We start from the raw sequence: 21,546 nt of genomic DNA, 5'->3' as shown, positions 1-21,546 counted from the left end.
TAAGCCACACAATAAACAATGTAGCTGCCGTAGAGAGCAGACTAAGGACTATGGATGCAAGTCGGTATTTGACGATTGTCATTTTAGGTTTGTTAATGCAGCGAGAGGGTGCTCAAACCGTTGTGCCGAGGACTCAGTAATGAACAAGTGTAACTCATGCCAGCTTCAAGGAGCGTTCAACGTCTTTATTTACTACCTACTCGTTTTCGAAATACTTCCTTTGTACTATACTTATTCTGTATAATGTGTAAAAAAAACTGGTTCTGACTGACTGACTGACTGATCTATTAACACACGCAAGCTAAACCGCTGGGGTTAGAAATTAGAAATTTTAATTTTTCTTTTATGACTTAGGCGCTCACTAAGGATTTATGAAAAATCCACCCCAAAGAGGGTTAAATAGAGGATGAAAGTTTGAAAATCCGTGAGTTTCAAGTTAGATCTTTGAAATAATTCGTATTTGGGCTTCTCGTTACAAATAAATGTAAAATTCTGAAAATTTTTAGGAATTTCACCACCTCACTGATTTCCAACTATTCCACTCGAGCGAATCCGGGGCGGGCCAGCTAGTTGACATAAAAATTTACGGAATGAAATTACCTCGAACGGTATCATTTTCAGGGTTCCGTACCCAAAGGGTAAAACGGGACCCTATTACTAAGACTCCGCTGTCCGTCCGTCTGTCACTAGGCTGTATCTCATGAACCGTGATAGTTAGACAGAAAATAAAAGACATAAAAGACAACAAAATAATTTTAATGTTATGACTATGAGTGACTGACTGTCTATTATGTCGATAAGGATAAAGGATGAAGAAATGTTCATTCATAAGAATTTTAAAAAGTTTTTACACCTTGTTTGAGTAGGTAGGTATCCTGGAATAGCTTAGGTATATTCTAAACTTCTTGAAATTTTACAGTAAAAGAGTCATAGTAAGTCTAAGGTTGGGAATTGGGATGATATAGTGCCTAGGCTATGGAGTGTCATCCCGCTAACACATGTCTTGCGTCATTGTCTACCGCGCTCTCGTTACACCGGCGGCGTTCAACTTTTTATTTACGCCCAAGTGCACTCTGGTTCTGTCGCGTCGAGAGCTGAATTAAGCTTCTCCGACTTGATATGGGATCATTCAACCCAAGTATATCGAATTACATGGCGAACTGGGCGCTTTGTCGGATACTTGCACGTGATATTCCTTTTGTTATCACAGCAGCCCCTGTTTTGTCTCTACACGTTATCTTCTAGATGCCCATATCTATTGGTAAGTTAAGCTATAACAATAATCTAAAATGTTAAATTTAACATGCTTGTAGTTTCTGAAAAGATCATTACAGAAATACACGGTGAAATTTTAGTGGTTGTCTTCCCGCGGCAGAACGATTTGCCCTCAGTAGTACTATCGAAATTTTGAGCTAAACTTAAAAAATAAAAATGTTTTTGTTTTGAAATAATTAAAAAAATAATCGACGTCTCGAAACTGTGAGAAACAATAGTAAGGCCCTAGAAGTAACGTGAATAGCAGGTAGGTACATCCACTCGAAACGCGCTGCCAATAAAGTGAAAAAGTTTAGAGCAAAATAAGCTCTCGCGCGTAGTGATACGACATAAACTAGCCTGCACGCACGCGGTATCACTATTGGTTCGAGGTCTCATTCGATTTTTGTTTTTCTCGATTGTAAATTTGACATTTTCGACTCTAATATTTTTTTAAATTTATAAATCGATTGTAATACCACGACAAAATCATTTCGCTTCGGGAAAACAACCATCAAAATTTTAGCGTGTATAACATTCTTACAGAATAATAGTGTAGAAAACTTATGCTAATAATTAGACCTTAGCCAAGGAAAGTTGGTAGGTACGTACTCCATAGTCTATACCATCACGAGTCACGCATTTAAGTACTTACCGTTGAATTAGTGCAGGCTCAACATTGAACATTGAGCACACCATGAATCAGCGTAAACCAAACATTTCTATCCACTTAGTGAATATTTGAGGCTCGCGTCTGATTTATCATTTCCTCTGAAAACTAGTGCGGGATAAACCATGACTAATTCTTGCACTTTATAAAAATCTTCCGCAAGATTTCTTCACACTTGAGATTTTGATATTTTTATTAAATGCTTAAAAATGTTTAAATATCTTGAAAAGTGGATTCAGATGTATTTATTTAATTGGCAGTCTTCAAATGTAAGCAACCTAAAATTATAATATCGGCGTCAGTAGATAACTGAGTAAATTGTGTGAATATGAAAATAATTAGACTGAAGTGCTATTCGTAGTTCTCATACACACAATAGGTACCTATCTCGTAATTTCTTCCCAGGAAAGCGCGATCACACAAAATATATTATTAGGTAGGTACTATCAGTAGGTGCACAATTTATTATTGAAACAACTTGCCCTAGCCGTTGGGCAGTATTTATCCATTATACCTAAAATATTTTAACCCTTCGATACAACCCTTGACTGTCCCATGATGATTCACCAAACAATGACGTTGAACTAGACAAAGGCTTTATATTTCAGTTCGCTTTAATTCCGCCTTCAAATGTTTTGATTTTTATAAACTGATTGACACGATATTTATGTTCTTTTGTGTACAATTTAAGTTCTATGTAGGTACACAATTTCCACAGTATTTCGAACGGCTTCCAAACTTTCCAAAATATGGATAGCCTGCGTAGATTTGTTGTTTTGTCAAAGGTCGTTTCAATGTTGAGTTCGTTAAAAACAGCTTCTAAAGCACTCCAATATTCATTTTAAGTATTGTTCAAACTTTCTTGTTGAAATAATTTATAGTCAGAATGTAATTAACTTTATAGAGAGTGGCTTATTGTGAAAACGGAGTACCTATTGATTGCGGTTTTTTGCTCTATTGAATATGAAAAGCTTAAGTATTTAATTTCTTGATAATGCTTTTGTTAGTAATTTTCGATATGATAGTTAGTATATGTAGGTATAGAGATTAAAGAGTTTTGTTTGTGGTAATTGTGTGTTTATTTAACAGAACTGTGGTTTTGAGCACAGATTTAACCAATCATTAATAGTTTAATAAAATTATGTCGTCCGAAATGAGAGGGATTGAGATCGATATTGTTTGATATGCAGTGGCAGCACAGAACAAAACCATCGTGTAAATTATGCAAGCTATTTTGGAATATAGTGATCATGCATCATTCAATTAATGTTTAATGTAATCATTTACATATTTTAAATAATTACATATAGCTTAGAGTTAAGCTTAAATTCACACCTTTATACGAGCTTTAGGTATATACTGTACCTGCAATAGGCACAAGAAAAAATAATTCAGATTACTTTTTGTAGTTAAACTACTTAGGTCGTTTGATATTTTCAGAGAAAGTCTGTCTGTTTGTCTGTGCGTTAGCTTTTCACGGCCTATCTGTTTAAGCTATCTGTCTATCTGTTTAGGCTCATTTTTTCCTATAAAATAAAAGAGTTCCAACAAGATTTTTAGTAACCGAAATTTACGCAGACGAAGTCGCGGGCATCACCTAGTAATACATAGCTAACTAGCTGATAACCGCGACTTTATCCAATTTAGGTTTTAAAATTATTTTTTGCACGGTGCGCGGTGCGACGTCATAACACGTACCTAAATCGCGAGCATTCAGTCACATTTCGCTAATTACCATTTAGACCTACATTTTACCTACCAATATTATTAAGATCGCATCAATTTCATCAGTTTTGATTTGTACCTAGTTATTATCTAGTTTAGTTTAGTATTATAAGACGAATGTGCAACATCCATATAAACTCAACAGAGTTAATAGTTATTATTTGGCTGAAATAGAGAAATAAAGGAATAAAAAATAAAAATCTCGCAGGAACTGTTTGATGTTCTGTGATAAAAAAACAGCCTATGTCATCACTCTCCAGTAATTATACCCGTGCAAAAATTATTGCAACGTGATTGTAAGACAAACTATCAAACTAATAAGCCAACAAACAACATTCGTATTTATAATATGGATATGAATGGATGGATAGCTTTACATAGGGAAGGTTAAAGATAATTTCAATATTATCATAATAATTGTACCTAATATCTTCTTCATATTATTTATGGTTAAAAACGTTCTCAAACTTCTCACTTTTGTCGCAATTTATCACTCACTAGCTGATCCCCGCGGCTTCGCCCGCGTAGATTTAGGTTTTTAAAGATCCCGTATAGCCTATGTCACTCAGCACGGCTAGCATGGGCCGAAGATAAAAATTATATCCCCCGATTTTATCCACTGCACAGGAGATAACATTAACTTCTCCACCCCTCAGAGCACGGCAACAGGGGAGAGGAGAAGTTTATCCCCGTTTGACATTTCACGGGGACTCGGGGGACTATTTATCCACCGTCTATAGCATGGGGCCAAATAAAAGAAGATAAACTGTCCTTTTTTGACATTTGAGAGGGATAATTTTATCCTCGAGATTTGAGGTGGGTATAATGCTCATAGAACTTTAACTCAATTATTAAAAGATCAAAAAACATGTCTCGCGCTTTTTTTATTAGTTTGAAATAGAGAATTTAGAACGAAAATAACATGAGCACGTAATTAGTGATGGAAGTAATCCCTTTGAATTTCCCGACGCTGAGTTCCGACACTTGTTTCGGATGGACAAATATTATGTGCTGTACTTGTGCGAGCAGCTTAATGAAGCACTAAAGCCGATTAATTCGATGGATGGATTCATAAAAGTAAGTACCTACCTAAGTACTTACCTATTACCTAAAACCATCTTGTGCAAACGAATAGGTACCTAATTTAGGTTACCTACTTAGGTAGGTAGTAGGTACCTACAAATAGGTATTCGCGGCTATTCTCTATTTATTCTACGTCCTCACATCTATAAGACTCTTGGCAGATGGTAGTTACCAGTGAGATACAAGTCAAGGTCATGGGATGACTATTGCCCGCGACTTCATCTGTGTGGATTTAGGTTTTGAAAATCCTGTGAGAACTATTTGATTTTCCAGAATAAAAAGTAGCCGGTGTCCATCCTCGGGATGTAAGCTAACTCTGTAGGTACTAAATTTCATCTAAATCGGTTAGACTGTTGGGCTGTGAAAAGCTAGCAGACAGACAGGCAGACACACTTTCACATTTATAATATTAGTATGGATTATTGGAAATATAAAATAACACAATGACTCATTATAATAAAATCATTTATTTGAACAAAATAGGCAGGAGTCTAATTTAACAAAACAATTCTTAAATTAAAATACACACCTATATCATAGTTAAATACATAATGATACACAAACACAATAACACTTTACAAATTATAATGGTTCATCATAAGTGTTTTGTAAGAGTAAATATGTTAGCCTATTATACTTTATAGACCATTTCAGTATATCCTCTTACTCTTAATTTATTATTATTGAAAATCATTAATGTATAAATTGTATGTTTCAGAATTCCAATGGAACAACCAAAGGACAGACTAGAAAATGTAACAAATAAAGAAATCTCACATATCTATGGATCAAACCAGACTGCTAACTGTTGCCCGACAATAAACGGGAAAAAGGGATGGAATAATAAATACATATTTGCATTAAAATATATTTCTTTAAGTACCTATTACCTAAAACCACCTTGTGCAAACCCATCCTTATATCTACTACTACTACTAGGGTTCTGTAGGGTACCAATGGGACCCTATTACAGTCTCAGCTCTCCATCTGTCTGTCTCCTGAAACGTAACAGGTTAAAGTTGAAATTTTGTACTTATTTCTATTGCTGCTATAACAAAAAATAAGTTTCTTCAAAAAATAATTTTGCTTTAAGTACTCTTTCTGTGTGATTGAGTAACAAACACAAACTCTTAGGCATAATATTAGGAATACCAATTAAAACAATGCTTATTTGGATGTACACAAATCTCTGATGTTAACTTAACAGATCTAAAAGTAGTGCTATTATCCTTAAGAAAAGGAAGTAACAAGTTTAATGTTCAATCAAACCACACTGCCATAGAATAACTTCCTATATTCATAACTATTTACAAATTACAAAAATGTACATATCCTCTACTTACTTTTTATTTATTTATTGGCATTTATAGGAAAACTGCTCGGGGCTATTGGTTTTATAAAGTACCCACTGTGTACAAAGTGGGTTAAACGACAGTCTCACCATAGTCCACCACCGACACTTCAAAGATTTCCTGCCATAAGATAAAAAACATTGGCTTGACATGCTTATAAAGAAATTAGGTTAGTTTAATAGCTCAAACCATACCAGCTTAACCAATTTTAAGTGATATTGAACTCTTCTCAGTGCAGTGTGCTAAACTGTTAGTTTTATCATCATCTCAAACAATAATGAAAATATTTTATGTTGATAAGATGTGTACCTAACTTACCTATTCCAATAGGTAGGTACCTAAAGTTATTTTGAGTTTGTTATACAAGACACACATTTAATAGAACTAAATTAATACACGCATCTCTCTGGCTGGCCCATTATGGAGTCTTCAGGTCCAATTCCTGTTGAGCATTTATGCCCAACAGTGATAATTAATATTGAACACTTATGTGCTCATATATGTGACCGACGGCACTATTGAGACATTTCCCGGTGGTCCTACATCCCGAGCTGCCTCATCATACTTGTCAGTCAGTGGCCAGTGCCCTTCTTCAAGTACATATTTCCATGTCTGCAAATAAAACAACAATTTATGCATTTCTTTGTCGCTAACAATATCAATATATTATCACTTCAATTTTGTGTACTGACTAACACAAATTGTCTTTGTGATACTTACTGTGATAGCTAGGAATTTCAACTATTCGATTATTTTTTAATTTGGATAATTCAAAAGTGGAGTTAGGTTAGGTAAACACAAACAATAACAATACTTACGTGCATAATCTTCTGTGAATGTTTTTTAAACTATTTTACGGCTCCGGCTTCTAGCTCTTTTAAAATAAAAAGCAGCCACAGACGAGTTACGAGTAACGAAAACGAGCAAAATCAAAAGCACAGATAAAAAATAATAACACTTTGACATTAACCGAGGACTAGTCTTTCCCCGCCTTATCACCGGGGATAATTATATCCAACCCTGTGCCCATGCTCGGAGAGTGGAAATAACTATCGGAGGGGATAAAAATTTTATCCTTTCCTCGGGGAGAAAATTTCCCGGCCCATGCTAGGCCTGCAGGAATAATGTAGCTTTCTACTGGTGAAAGAATTTTTAAAATCGGTTCAGTAGTTCTAAAGATTACCCCCTACAAACAAACTTAACGACATTACCTCTTTATATAATACAACGGGCCGTGCAGCAGAAATCGTAATATTTTAATTTCGCCATAACTTCAAAACCAAACGTCCAATTTTAATCATTCTAAGACCAAATATTATCTCCATAAACTGTTCTTAGTGATGAAATCATTTATTTTGATAAGGATTAATAGCATGAGTAAAATAAACGCGTTTAAATGTAGTCCAAAAAAAATTCAAGATTTTTAAATAAAAAAATGGTTGCTGTGCCTCACTCGACATAGATGGGTATAGTGTGTCGCGGACTTTTTTGTAGATATTTATAAGATCTACAATTAATTAGAACATTTTATGGTTCTATCTTTTATAGTTTAGGCAGCGTACGCAAAATAAGTAACTTTTCTGGTTGATTTTTTACACGTTGTGTCCGAAAAACCCAAATATCTTACGGAACCCTATTTTTTTCCAAAATAAAATATAGCCTATGTTACTCGTGGATAATGTAGCTTTCGAATGGTGAAAGAATTTTTAAAATCGGTCCAGTAGTTTTTGAGCCTATTCAGTACAAACAAACAAACAAACAAACAAACAAACAAACAAACAAACAAAGTTTTCCTCTTTATAATATTAGTGTAGATAAAATACTTCCGATCTCAGTTTATATATCTTATAATATGGAAGTTACAAATTCTCGGAAACCGAGGCAATATGTTGTAGTCCTGAATAGAGAAGTGGTACCTACGTAGTAGGTAGGAGTGAAAGAGAAGCTGTAAGTTTAAGAGAAAGTGGTTGACTTTGGCCCGATGCCAATGTGCACGCCGCGCCGGCTGTCAAAACGGTCCTTTTATTAATATTGCCTAATAGATAGAGAGCCCGGAAGGCCAGACCTTCGTAATATTATAAAAGCTGAAAGTTTCTGTGTGTATTGTCCCCAACACAGGAAGGAATGATATGCGACTATCGTGGCAACCCCCTGGCAGACACCCGTAAACTTTTAAACTTTAAGGGCGTCTGGCAGGGGGTTGCCTCGACACTAAGTGTCTGGCAATGCATGACGTGATTTACAATACAATTTTGAAGAAAATATAAAAAAAATCTGACTATACTTTGACGTAAGATTTTATACACTTATTATCACCCAAAGCCACCATGATCCAAACTTCAAATTGAATACGTCCATAAAGTTATCACCAAATTTGCCAAAGCCCACGACTATAGGCTTCACCACCACGTTAACGTTGAAGCAATCCAGCTGCTTGACGTAACGGAGACAGTGAGAAGACTTAAAAGGACCAAACCTTTTGAGTTAGTGTATAGTGATAAGTGATAGTGTACATAGTGTAATGTGCTGAAAGAACACGTGAACAAAGTGTATCTCTAATCAAGAAAGACTAAGATGCGTCAATGGACAATTTCTTAGTATATAAGATAATTTATAAGTTTAGGTTAAAATAAAATTACTTATTAGTCATAATATATTAGGCTAGATCGTAATATAATTGAGTAGCTTATTGGCACTCAACATTAAGGAAAAAAAAAAAAAATGATCCAAACTTCAAAGTCGTTGACTGTTCCTCCCTGTGTTGGGGACAATACGCCGAGAAACTTTCAGTTTTTATAAAATTACGAAGGTCGGGCCCGCGCTGGCTCTCTCTCTATAATTTGTGAAAGGAAATTTAAGGTGATAATTAACATTTTTGTCATCGAAAGGATTACCACACAACCATTTAACTTTATTGCTTATGTTTCCGAAAAATTAGATTATTTATGTCGATTTTTCAGAATAATTGTCACGTTGATAAATGACCTTTATGGAAAAGTAAACAAGTGCCAATTGAAATATATCTCTATGTGAGAATAATGCATGTCCAGTAAAAGATGTGTTTAAAGGTGTGAAAAATTAATCTTCTTTTATAGACTTTAAGAAAGATTCATATTAATTTAAGGAAGTAATACTAACTCTACGTCTGAAGATTATAGAGACATTTTTTTTCGTTTTAAACGCGCCAGATATTTGTTTCTGGTAATGGATTTATAGTCATTTGAATTTGTGTCGTAGAGTTTACAGAAAAGTACATTAAAAATAGATCACTCATTCAGAAGAAAAATAAACGGACGGTTTCTAGTTTAAAAGTTATTCTCGCTTTATTCTAATAGACAGAAGCCAGCAAGTGCCAGATCTTCCTCATGTTATGAAAACTGAAAGTTTCTCTGCGTATTGTCCCCAACACAGGAAGGAACGATCAGCGACTCTTAAATTTGGATCATGGTGGTTTTGGGAGATAACAGGACTTTCGCCAAAGTATAAAGTGTAATTTTTTGCAATTAGTAACAATACACCTTACCGACAGATTTAGATTTAAAATATCTAAATCTGTCGGTCATCATCTAGTTAAATACAATACTTAATTAAAATAAATTAAGTTATTACTACTTAGCATAAAAATGCTATGTTTACCCCACAGGAAAGCACAGGTCGATGTATAATAAAGGATTTCCAATCAGAGGCGACGGCGCGAAAGAGATTCTAATAACATTCAAAACTCGTCTCGGGGGACGGTGTCAGTTTAATTACAGCACAGGACACGACGCGCCGTCTCTCGCATCACAACGGATTTATTTTTTTCACTGGCACAAAGGACGATTAAAAAAGTTCGTAATGAGAATCCGCCGCTAAAAGTAAAGGGTGAAAGTGCTATCATTTCAGACGCAACTACGTCAGCACGGGGGCTCTCGAAATTAGAGAAGTATTGCTGTTAATTGAAATTATGAATATTTAGTTGTCTCAGGACTGACGCTGCCGAGATTCAATTTTTAGATAATATATTCACTTTCCTGATAACTATTTATCAGACTATAATTTTTTCAATACTAAGCAACACTTTTTTTCATAAGTACATCACCAACAGACACCAGAACATGGCGCAGCCTCAGGAGTATATTTCCTAGCGAAGCTGAAGCGGTCACAATCAACCGAGATGATTTACCTATCATCTCGATTGATTGTGATATTAGTACGAGTAGGTGAAGTCTGACTGACTGAAGACTGATAACTGAGTTTATTATGGTTCTTTTCTCGTCTTATCGCTATGATACATTATAGCCTCCATAATAGGTACCTATAGCAAAACAAATCAAATCTTAATCAGTAATCTGCACGGTTTAATGGTGATTTTTGTGTTTTGGGAAATAAAAATGATAAGAAGTTTTTGATTTTCTTATAATATTATGATTCTTATAACCTACCTAAGTACCTACATAGTTTTTTTTTTAATTTCATTCATAAATTTTCTTTACCGAAATCATATGCATACTAAAACCATGCTGAATTTATTTTCATAATGTATACCAAAACTCAATTTACATGCAAGTTCATTAGGATAATGTGTCCACTAGCTTCTCATGTGTGAATTTGCTAGTTACTTGTATATTTTAACTGAAAACTTTTGAAGCCTTACATGAAAGGACCTGACTGCGCTGTATTTTGATATAATTTGGTTAAATAATTCCTGGAGCTGACCTTTCCCATACATGAAATAATAAGTAATTACGTATTGCTATGTAGATACGTTGGTAGAATTGATGGGGTTTTTAAAACACGATGTCTATTGTACCTTTATAGTAGATACATACTTTTATTTTGAATATAATTAGTAGTTATCTAGAGGAAAATATTACATTTTTATTTCAAAATGTAAGGTAAAAGTTTAAGTAAAAGCTAAATTGAATTTTTTAAAATACTGTATGACAATAATTTATGAAATAAAAATAATAATATGTTGTGCTCAGAAAGGAAACGGTTCGAAGGTATAAGGATTGTTTCTATTTTCAGAATAAGTAGGTATTAAAGTGGTTTGTATCTATGATAACAATTCTAGACTTCTAATAAGGTATTTTGATAATATCCAACTGATATTGGTAAAGTCAGGCGAGTAAATGGAACAACATTAAAATATGTACCTAATGCTGCGCCGACGCAATTTTGCCCCTTTACTGGATAAAGAGCCTGCGTGGGCACAGAAAACAACGTAGACTTACAAATACGTATTAAATGGAGAGTATACCTATAAACGAGAGTTTTCCGCAAATATGTGGTATTATTGTTTTTGATTAAAAATGTCTTTCATATTGAAAAATAAAAATGTATAGATAGGTATGTACCTACATCGTTTATGTTCAAGTAAGCTAGGTTAAAAAACCAAAGAGATAACATAATTTGGTAGGCCAATACATCCAGCAACATTCGAGCGAACCAGAAACAGCGCACTTGCCTACAAGATTCCTATTTATTCTTGACGTTGAAGTAGGTGAGTAAATTTTATAAACAAACTACTGTCCAAACATTATTCCATGAATGTGTCTACACCCACGCGGTCACGACATTCTCTCTCGACCTGTACGCATACAACAAATGATTCAAGGATTCCCAGACAAACTGCTAGGCTTATCTGATACAGGCACTTCGTGACGCGCCTCCGACGATTCACTCCGGTGCTTATTGCCGCTTGTATGTGCCACGGCTCTAAATATGGTAAAGTATTCAAGTTACTTTATTTTATACTCCGAGATTACTTAGTAGTGCTCTGTATTCTACCTAGAATTTAAGTATGCTACGCGACAGGTCGAGATAGCAATCGGGGTATGAGGCGGGCGTACCGGGTTACAAGGGGGAAAGTGCGGGTGTGTGGGGTGTCCCCAACCCGATTGACATGTCGATCTGTCGCGAACTATACATATAGGTACTTACAGTGATGACGATAGCCTAGTGGTTAAGACGTCGCAATCCTATTCGGGGAATCCGGGGTCTGATCCCAGGCACTTCGGACTTTTCGGAGTTATATGCGTTTTAATCAATTAAATATCATTTGATTAAACGATGAACGAAATCATCGTGAGGAAACCTGCATACCTGAGAGTTCTCCATAATATTCTCAGAGTGAAGTCTGTCAATCTGCACTTGGCATGTTAAGACGATTTTTTTTCTTCTCTTCCTTTTATTTATCATGTCCTGGGTTTTTCCATAGTCCGGTATTATTTATTCTATATTGATTCATTATTAGTGGTCAGTGGATGACTTACAATAATCTATTTATCTTCATTAAAAAATCTCGAATTCCGATGCCTAGCCGGTGCACACGCAGGGTTTAAGGCGCGCGCACACCGACTGGCAGGGTCGCCATGTAATAAAGAAAATAAGAAAGATGTTGATGTTGTGCGTGCTTTAATAATACTGCTCTTTTATTCTAAGGTGCATTACATTATAAGGTGCTACAAGTGCCGTGGGCTATTATACTACAAAGTTTATTGTAATATTTTCAATTAAAAACTTTACCTGGAACATGTTTTGATTTGACTACAGGCACTAAGTACCTATTAAATAATTTTAAAGTATCCAAAATTGCGGGCGGGCGGACCGGCAGGATTCAAACCTGCGTCTCCCTGGGAAACTCCTGCATTTGGAAAATTCCTTAAATTGTAGGTAAATACTATCATAATATTATAAATAGCACTACCTACTGATCTTTATTTAATTTTTGCGAAATGAAAGATTGTGCAGAGAAATAAGGACTCTGATTACAAATACAATAACTTGTAAATTATTCAGCTGTTGAAGTTTCAAGCTTTTATTTCTTGGCTGCATCGAGTCGTTGCGCAGGTAAACAATTACAGATTTCAGGTCAAGATGCGAAATATAATTGGAAACGAAAAGTATTCAGTGGAAGGCCACACTGAAATGAATTCTAGAAACTTTTATTTCCACTGAATGTCATGAAGTTACAATGACCTAAATGAACGAATGGTCTCTAAATAATTAATTACATTTGTTTGTCGTGTAGTGCCATTGTGCAGAAGTTGAAGAGGTTACTACCTTTCAACAATAATACTTTATTAATTAAGGTATCGCGGTCAAATGTTGTGATTTGATATACTTAATATGGGGACTATTTCTAGCAAAAGTAAAAAAAATAAACGAATGCGATGATGAAACTCGCCACACTTCGCTTTTGTCAGGTACGCTACGACATCTCACGGTTTTTATTTTACTTGCGTTTTCTTGCGAATTCATCTCTCCCTCACTACCCATATTATATATACGAAAGTATGCTTGTTTGTTGATGTATTGGTTTGTCCTTCCTTGTACTATACCTACTTGATGTTCTAATTTTTTGCCATTTGCTGGCGTTTGTTCTTCATAAAAACATTATAAATTATACTTAAACAATTGATGGTGCTTACTTCAAACACAAACCTCTCCGTTAAAATTACTTACTGTTCATATTCTAACGACAGCAAGACACTTCATACCTCTCCAAAGTTCTTGACTAATGCTCGATTTAAATTATTCCGACGAGTGCTAACTGCACTCCATCCCGCCTTTAATACACTCATCTAGTATTTAATTTTAGTTTAGGAGATTAATTAAACTGAAACTGAGTGAACAGACGTATGCTCTGTCAAAACCGTCAATGGCAGCCGTCTCACTGTTTTATTCTCGCACTAACTCCATCAATGGGAGAGGCAATCGAATTTGCCAAATGACGCTCACACTAAATTGCTGAAGAGTGATTGATTGAAACGCCCCGCAGATAAAGCATTTTACACGGATAATAATTGAATCTGAATATTTAGAGCGCGCGGTCGGTCGGGGTGAACGCGGAATGTGTTTGTTTTTCACTCGTTTTTATGTCCACAGCATCGATCAATAAAGTAAACAGTTTAAAATTCTTAATTGTTAAATCAAAAAATCAATAATCGCAATTGTGTATTTAGGCTGATTTTATATGATTCCTCTCCATGGAGGTTTTGAGCTATCTTTCCAACTTTGTGCAAAACGAGAAGGCAAAACTAATAATAATAATATTTGCACAAAATTGGCGATTTTACCAATAGGTCCTTCTTCTCAATCGTTCACTATTGACAGAGTGGTCATGGAACTGGTTCACTGTTTCACTGCTGCTCGTGCGATCTCCATAGAATAAAATAGGTCCTATAAAAGCTTTATTTATCTGTATCACTCGTTATAGTATTAATTTCGGTCGTTGTAGTATACAACATTGATATCATATACTGTCTGAAGGTTCTTCAATTATTCTCTCTTTGAAATGTTTAGCAAGGCAAAGTTTTCAGTACGATGTAATGTAATGTAGTAGGTACTAAAATTAACTCTGAGTGGAGCACTTTGACGAATTTTAAAATCCCGTAACTCGATTAGCGAAACCCGGTGACCAGCAGATAGGGGAGCTAGTGGCCTGACACACGGTATTAGCCTGATTAGGTAGGAAGCGGGTGCGCCTCTGCAAAAAGCTTTAAAAACGTTGCACGTAATTCCGTTAGCCGTGGCACTGCTACTGCGCTGTGACCTAGCCATCACTCTGTATTGTTTCTCGAGTCTAGCTTTTTAGATTTCCTGGACAATCTTTTACAGCAGGTTAAAGTACTAAAAGCAAGCGCATGCCAGACCTTCGTTAATTTATAAAAGCTGAAAGTTTTTCTGCGCATTGTCCCCAACACTGGGAGGAACGTTTGTTTGGATAATAGTGGCTTTGGGAGATACGTATAGACATCTAATAAGAAGGGATTTTTGAAAATTCAACCCCTAAGGGTCTAAAATAGGAATTTGAAATTTGTGTAGTCCACGCGGACGAAGCCGCGAGCGTAAGCTAGTCTTCTTCTATCTATGTATATATTATATACAATATACATATATAAAATGGAGCCGGAAAGTCCTTGAGTGGAGACCGCGTTTAAGCAAGCGTAGTGTGGGACGCCCTCCAGCACGATGGACCGACGATATAAAGAGGCTGGCGGGAAGTGGCTGGATGAGGAAGGCTGAGGACCGGGTGTGGTGGCGCTCTTTAGGGAAGGCCTATGTCCAACAGTGGACGTCCACAGGCTGATGATGATGATGATGATGATGACATATATAAAAGAAAAAGCTGACTGACCGACTGACGATCTATCAACGCACAGTTCAAACCACTGGAGGGATTTAGCATGCAAATAGCTTTTATGACGTAGACATCCACCAGGAAAAGATTTTTGAAAATTCATCTCTAAGGGGGTAAAATAGGGGATTGAAATTGGTGTAGGCCACGCGGGCATAAGCTAGTTATATTATATAGGTGGGTTACTGAATAAAGTGCAATTTTGCATAAATACGAGCATATTACTCAATGTGATATGCACATGATTTAACCGGTACAGAACACCGAACTAACGAGCAGTATCTAGCGCTGCTAAAATCACTATTGCTCTATACAGGCGTCAACATGTCATTATACTCGACTCGAGACGCTCTGCAGGAGCTGGAGAGATACTCCTTATTGGTTGCTCATGTAGAAACTGATAAGTTAGATGCAGACTGCAGCTCTACACTTTTTTTCTGACAATTTAGTTTTATTTAAATAACAGGTCACAAACGAATACGTAAATTAATTATTATGGCATGAAGATAAATAGAATTCTTTAAGGCGATTTTTATAAATGGGCAAAGATTTTGTAATTCGGACGTTTTTGGGTACAGTATTGCACAGCTGTTGCAGAGCATATTCTGAAAAAATAAATTCTATGAAATTTTGTATGATTTCGTAGATTTTGGGGCTTGATAACCGAACACGAGTAAAACTTCATAATAAATGGTGATCGATATCACCGAGAAAGGTGAAGAGATCTTTAAGGTAGGTGCTAAACCGGAGCGGGCCAGTGCGGGTGACGTGCGGGTGTGCAGGGCGTCCCCCCGCCTCGTACCCCGTTTGCCATCTCGACCTGTCGTTGACTATACGTGTTATCGTTTAATCGACCGAGTTGAAACTTTTTACACAGCAGTGTCAACAGCAGGACACTTGTGTGAAGGTTTCTGACTCGAGTTGTTATTCTAAGTTTCTGACATAGTACCTACCATCAACGTAAAATAGGTGACACACACATGGCAACTCATGACGGGCGTCAGGTAGTAGATTAGTAAAAGTGAAAAGCATATACCTAAGTAGGTAGGTAGGACTTATAAAGTTATGTTATAACTAGATAATAATCTGTAAGATTCTCATCGGTTAACCCATACGTTTTAAAGCAAAACGCAATATCTCACGAAGTATAAGGTGCTATTGGTCTGTGTAGGCGTCTACGAACTAAGGCTGAGATATATCGCGCGCACTTTGACTTTGCTCAGACGTAAGGTTGAGTTAAAATAGGACAGATTTATGTGAGAGATATACATCTGTCTCGTTTTAACTCTGTCTTAAGTATAAGCAAAGTCAGAGTCCGCTCTATAGATCACCCTAAGACTCCCGATGAAACTCAAGGGGTGGCCCGGCGCCGTTGGTCGCTAGTCTATAGCAAAGTATATACAAAAGGAAACGCTGCCTGATTTAAAAGAGCAACGTACCTACAACTCAAACAGCTGGATCTAGAAACCGGAGATATTGCGTAAGTACCTACATATAGGATCTCTTTTGTCTCTGAGTAATTCCAACATGATCTTTCAAAACCTAAATCTATGTGGGGAAGTCGCGCGAAAAAGCTGCTATGAAACACAAATAATAAAAAATATACAAATAAATATATGTCTGTAGTATGTACCTACCTTAATTCCATGTAATACTCAACACATTCGACATTACCATTCTGGCTGTCATATTGAAATGTATGAGCGCGAAGTTTAGCCGCGAATAAATAAAACAAGTGAGAGTTTAGAGATTTGGACGAAGGCAATCGGCGAATTGGTTTAATAGGCACTCGAACTGAGTTGGAAGCAATTTAAAGTTTATGCGCAATAAATACAGCAAGTCAAAAATGTACATGCCATCTACTCTACAAGATATGAAATAATAAGCTAGAAAGTAGTAGGTACCTATTTAATATATAGTGCACAATGATAATAAGTTAAATGTAAAACAAACTTTTTTTAAGTCAAATCACCAAATGAATGTACCTACTAACCAAGGTCCAAACTCAACTATCCTGCTCGCAGTCAAGGGATAAGTTCGCACACCATGGCCATTGAACAGACAAAATGGCACAGACTCTATGGTGCTTTAGCACCAATGCAACCTCAATGACGTCTGGATTTCAACCGGTAGTTCATTAGTATCTAGGTGGCGCTGATTTATTTGGTTCCAAAACCGTAAAAAAATTTGTTCGCTTGGGCATATCTTGTCATTTATATCGATGACATGACCCCATGTTTAATTTTGTGTAATCTAATAAGGTTGTTTATAAATAAATACAGTCATCTAGTTCAAAGAAACTTGCTTTACCTACTTGTGACGTTTTGAAAGTCTGCCGAAGTTACTGTTTTATTCCAATTTTGTATGTTTTTTCTAAAATGGTTTCCTGTTAATTTTACCTTATTTTAATAATATCCTGAATTAAACTATACAACAAATTAATATATTAAAATTAAATTATTCATATACCTACCTATCACATAGAAAATAAGGTCGCGATCGGGGGGCGAACCGAGGCAAGACGAAAGCGAGGTTATTATTATGGTCCATAAAAAGAAAATAACACCCCCAACATATATTATAATGTGCAGATATTAAGTTTTATAAAATACACTAGATATTTAATTGGAACTTCTATTTCATCTTTAAGTCTGTGATGATAGCAAATAAAGACGCTGTCGGAAAAGTGCTCCAAATGAATAAATTGGATTTCTTGACATGATTTATCTAATCTTGATTTTCAATCTAATATAGTCTGATTCGACGATATTTCTGAAAGAGCGTTGAAAGCAAATAATCCTACATTATAATTAATACTAAAGAAAAATTCGAAAAAATACTTACTTCGTTCAAATAATTTCGAGTAAAGCAACGGCCGAGGAAATATTTTTTGTTTTAAATACTTTTTAAAAGTCAACAAAGAGGGAAAAGGCGTTGTTAAAATGGCCTTTGAAGTCAGCAAATTTTTCCAACGGGCACCTAACGAAATTGTTCCTTTAGGTTTTCCAAATGGAGGCGCTCTTTGCAATTTTTTCCTGCTACGAAAGTCAAAGTGTGAAAGTGCAAATCTATTCGTGGACGTAGGTAACTAAAATACACGAACGCGGAAATATTAAGCTTGCTAAAATTAGGTCAGGCAACTGAATATTATTGCATGTAATTAAATTTTTCAACAACGTCAGCTCATTAGCGTTAGAGGTATGCGGGTATAAAATACCATCCATTTATCCATCCATGGTACATTTATGCGAAAATAGCGTTGGGAGTGTACGTACAGATTATGTAGCAACATAATTACCCCATCTCATAATTGCCTTGTTTTGAAGTTCATCCTTTGAGAAGCGTTCGTTATTTCCGAGACTTAAGATATTAATAACCATTTTATAAGTCGGTTCCTTGTCCCGCAACCCGGTTTGTGCTGGCTTCTACGTCTTTGCCCTCTTTTTAGGTCGTGTTTTTCGCTAATACCCCTTTGGAGATGATAAGATGATGGCTTTACAAGCAAACAGTAATTACGTCCGTCCAATTACCGCTTGAAGACAGGGTAACGAGTCATTGTAGCGAAGTTTTGCTTAAGAAATTAGAGCTCTCTCGTTTTAATGAGCGTCGTTGTCTAACTTGTTTATTTTGTACTTGTAAACAATGGTTTATATATAAATAATAGACTATAATTATAAAGATTAAAGACGAAGATGAGCAGAGTAAATTTACCTTAAAAAATTACTGTTTTTAATTAAGGTCGTACTTAGATAGATATAATTTGATATTTGTTCTTTCGATCGTTTTTTAGTTCGATTCATAATGTGCAGTCTATAACAATGTTATTAATCTCTCTTATTTCTCCCTCTACTTTTACCTTTACGTACCTATGTCTATGTATTTAATACACACAATATGACGTAACACTTACAGGAGCTCTAGTTTTTTATCAATTCATTTTTTAAAAATGAAAATAATACAATCAAACTTAAAGCTAGCCTTATCTAATAACTATATACAAATCATGCCCGCGTGGAATGGTGCCAAAAATACTGGCTGCATTTCCGCGCTGAACAGCCAGGCTGATCCGTTGCGCAAAAAATGAGCCAGCCCTTCTGTCACCAGATGAGGCTAGTTGTAAATGCGATCTAATAAAATGAATGTAAAATATTCACCTTTACAACTATTTCCAGGGGCGCATGTCTCTTGTTCCATTGATAGAAGCTAGGTAATTTATCGAATAGGTAAGTATCGGCACTATCAGCGCGAAGAGTATGTTCAGCGTTCCAGACAGCTGCACGAAACTTCAGGGGGGTGTAACGCGCTCTATAATTTCAGGCCCACACCCTGTTTGGTTCGTTCGCCGACTAATTTGTCATCGGAATATCAAATTACGCACGAAATGGTGCGTACGTAACAGTAGACTCAGCTCTGGTGTCACAGCTTTAAAATAAAATCCAATTCAGCGCCTGCCCCCAACGCGCATTTTGTAAATTGCAGCCACAGTTTGCTGACAACTACCTATGTTAATAATTGGCAAGTAAATTTAGCGGAATCGTGTAATTAATTAGTTTTGTATGCAATGTTGGTGAGGTGATGTAGGTATCCATTTATTGATAACAAATATCCTCATAGCTAACTATAATTATTTAATACTTTTGAGTCTATTTTAAAACGGGGTTTTTAATTTTTTTTCACATTTTTACCTTCTTTCATACCCAAAGGGTGCTAACGGGACCTCTATAACTAGACCTCCGCTGCCGGTCGGTCGGTATGTTTGTCAGTAGGCTGTATCTCGTGAACTGTAATAAGTAAAGTGCTGAAATTTTCACAGAACGTGTGTACTTTTATTGCCACTGCAACGAGTATCTTCATGAATAAAAATTTGGTAATGGAAATTGTATTTGGAATTGATATTTATGAAAACATGTTCGGATATTTACTTCTGTTACAATAATAATTTGTTCCGTCATTCAAAATACAAGTCTATAATTTCAATATGGTTGTGCCATTTCATCATATTCCCACATGTGATGCGCCCTGGGCATACCTACATACATATTTAGAGGTCTTAAGGCGTAACGCATAAAGTTTATATTGATATGAAAATACACCCTAATAAACTAAAGCCAACTCAATAAATGTTTACCTATTATTAGGGTCCCAATTTCAGTTCAGTTGGTTCCGGGAAACTATAGGGAATCTGTTTGAATTCCTCATATTTGAGTAGAAAATCTACATTGAAATTGAAATACATGCTTTTATCATTGAAAAATTACGTTGGATTTTTCAAATTTATACCTCGACTACCGCTTGGCTGCAATCAAACCTGCTGGAATGTGATGATGCAGCCTAAGATGAAGCGCGCTTGCCTAGAAGATGCCGATTCACTCTTGACATGAAGGTATCTAGTAGGTATATTAAAAGTAGAGGGGAAAACCGATACCAGATTATCCTAGCGGTTCGAATTAGAAACGAGGAGGCAAATCGCATCGTAGGCATTTCGTAGATACGTCTTGTCCGTGGAATTTCGACTATCTACTTACGGGTGGACACCTTGATGACACCTTGCGGCACTATAGTAGAAAGGTGATCGAGGAACCAGGTCTAAAAGTTTTTGGGTACGTTCACTGTAATTTTTATAATAATGTACTAATGGCGGCTTGTTCTTTAGAACGTCCTCATAAGACTCCTATTTTAAGCAAGTTTATGTTATCGTTACACAAGTTTCATTGACTGTTCCTTTAAATAAGCAAGAAACTTCAAAACAGTTTTGAATAAAATTACAGTAATATCAATCGCTTTAGATGAATCGATATAAGTACGATTTAATGGATATATCGATTTGTGAGCGGCACATGTTTCGAGGGGAGCTTCGGGAAGCAAGCGTCGTCAGGGGAACTTCACTTAGGGCAATGGTTTTTCCGCATTCACACAATGAAATGGCATAAGACGTAACGACATCTAATTAATAACGTCTATCATATCTCTATTGCTCGGCTTATGAGCCGGGTAGGGGGCGTCGAGGGGCTTAACGTAAGAGGATTGCTTATGGACGCATGATTTGTTCCGGAGGTCGTTAGCGAGCGATTTTTATTTGCTATTTACCCCGATAATTACATCCGCTGCTAGTTTTGTCAATTATGCCGAATTAATAATAATAATAGTACTGATTTTTGATATAATGTTTATTTTGGTATTTTGGATAAAGAATTATATTGTTCGGTAGGTCTACAAGAATTTATATCTATTCTGATTTACTTATTATTATGAATTATTATTTGTCATTATTTCTTATTCGTAGACATACAGGTAACTATTACTTATATATTATATACTATTAGATATTATAATATATT

At 35.9% G+C, this 21,546-nt stretch overlaps 1 protein-coding gene and 1 long non-coding RNA gene across 7 annotated transcripts in view; both read right to left on the bottom strand.

Annotated features, from left to right (window-relative positions):
- Ten-a (tenascin accessory) overlaps positions 1-21,546 on the bottom strand; it is a 411,424-nt gene that overhangs the window by 134,612 nt on the left and 255,266 nt on the right. The gene's annotated exons all lie outside the window — the stretch shown is intronic.
- On the bottom strand, positions 5,181-7,195 carry LOC138402432 (uncharacterized). The gene is made up of 2 exons (XR_011236809.1): positions 6,805-7,195; positions 5,181-6,696 (listed from the first exon to the last, which is right to left on the bottom strand). It is a non-coding gene; the product is annotated as an uncharacterized lncRNA (long non-coding RNA).

Source organism: Maniola hyperantus, chromosome 6 (assembly GCF_902806685.2).
Source record: "Maniola hyperantus chromosome 6, iAphHyp1.2, whole genome shotgun sequence".
NCBI lineage: Eukaryota > Metazoa > Arthropoda > Insecta > Lepidoptera > Nymphalidae > Maniola > Maniola hyperantus.
The sequence above is the reverse complement of the archived record's forward strand: the minus strand, read 5'-3'. Positions and strand labels throughout refer to the sequence as shown.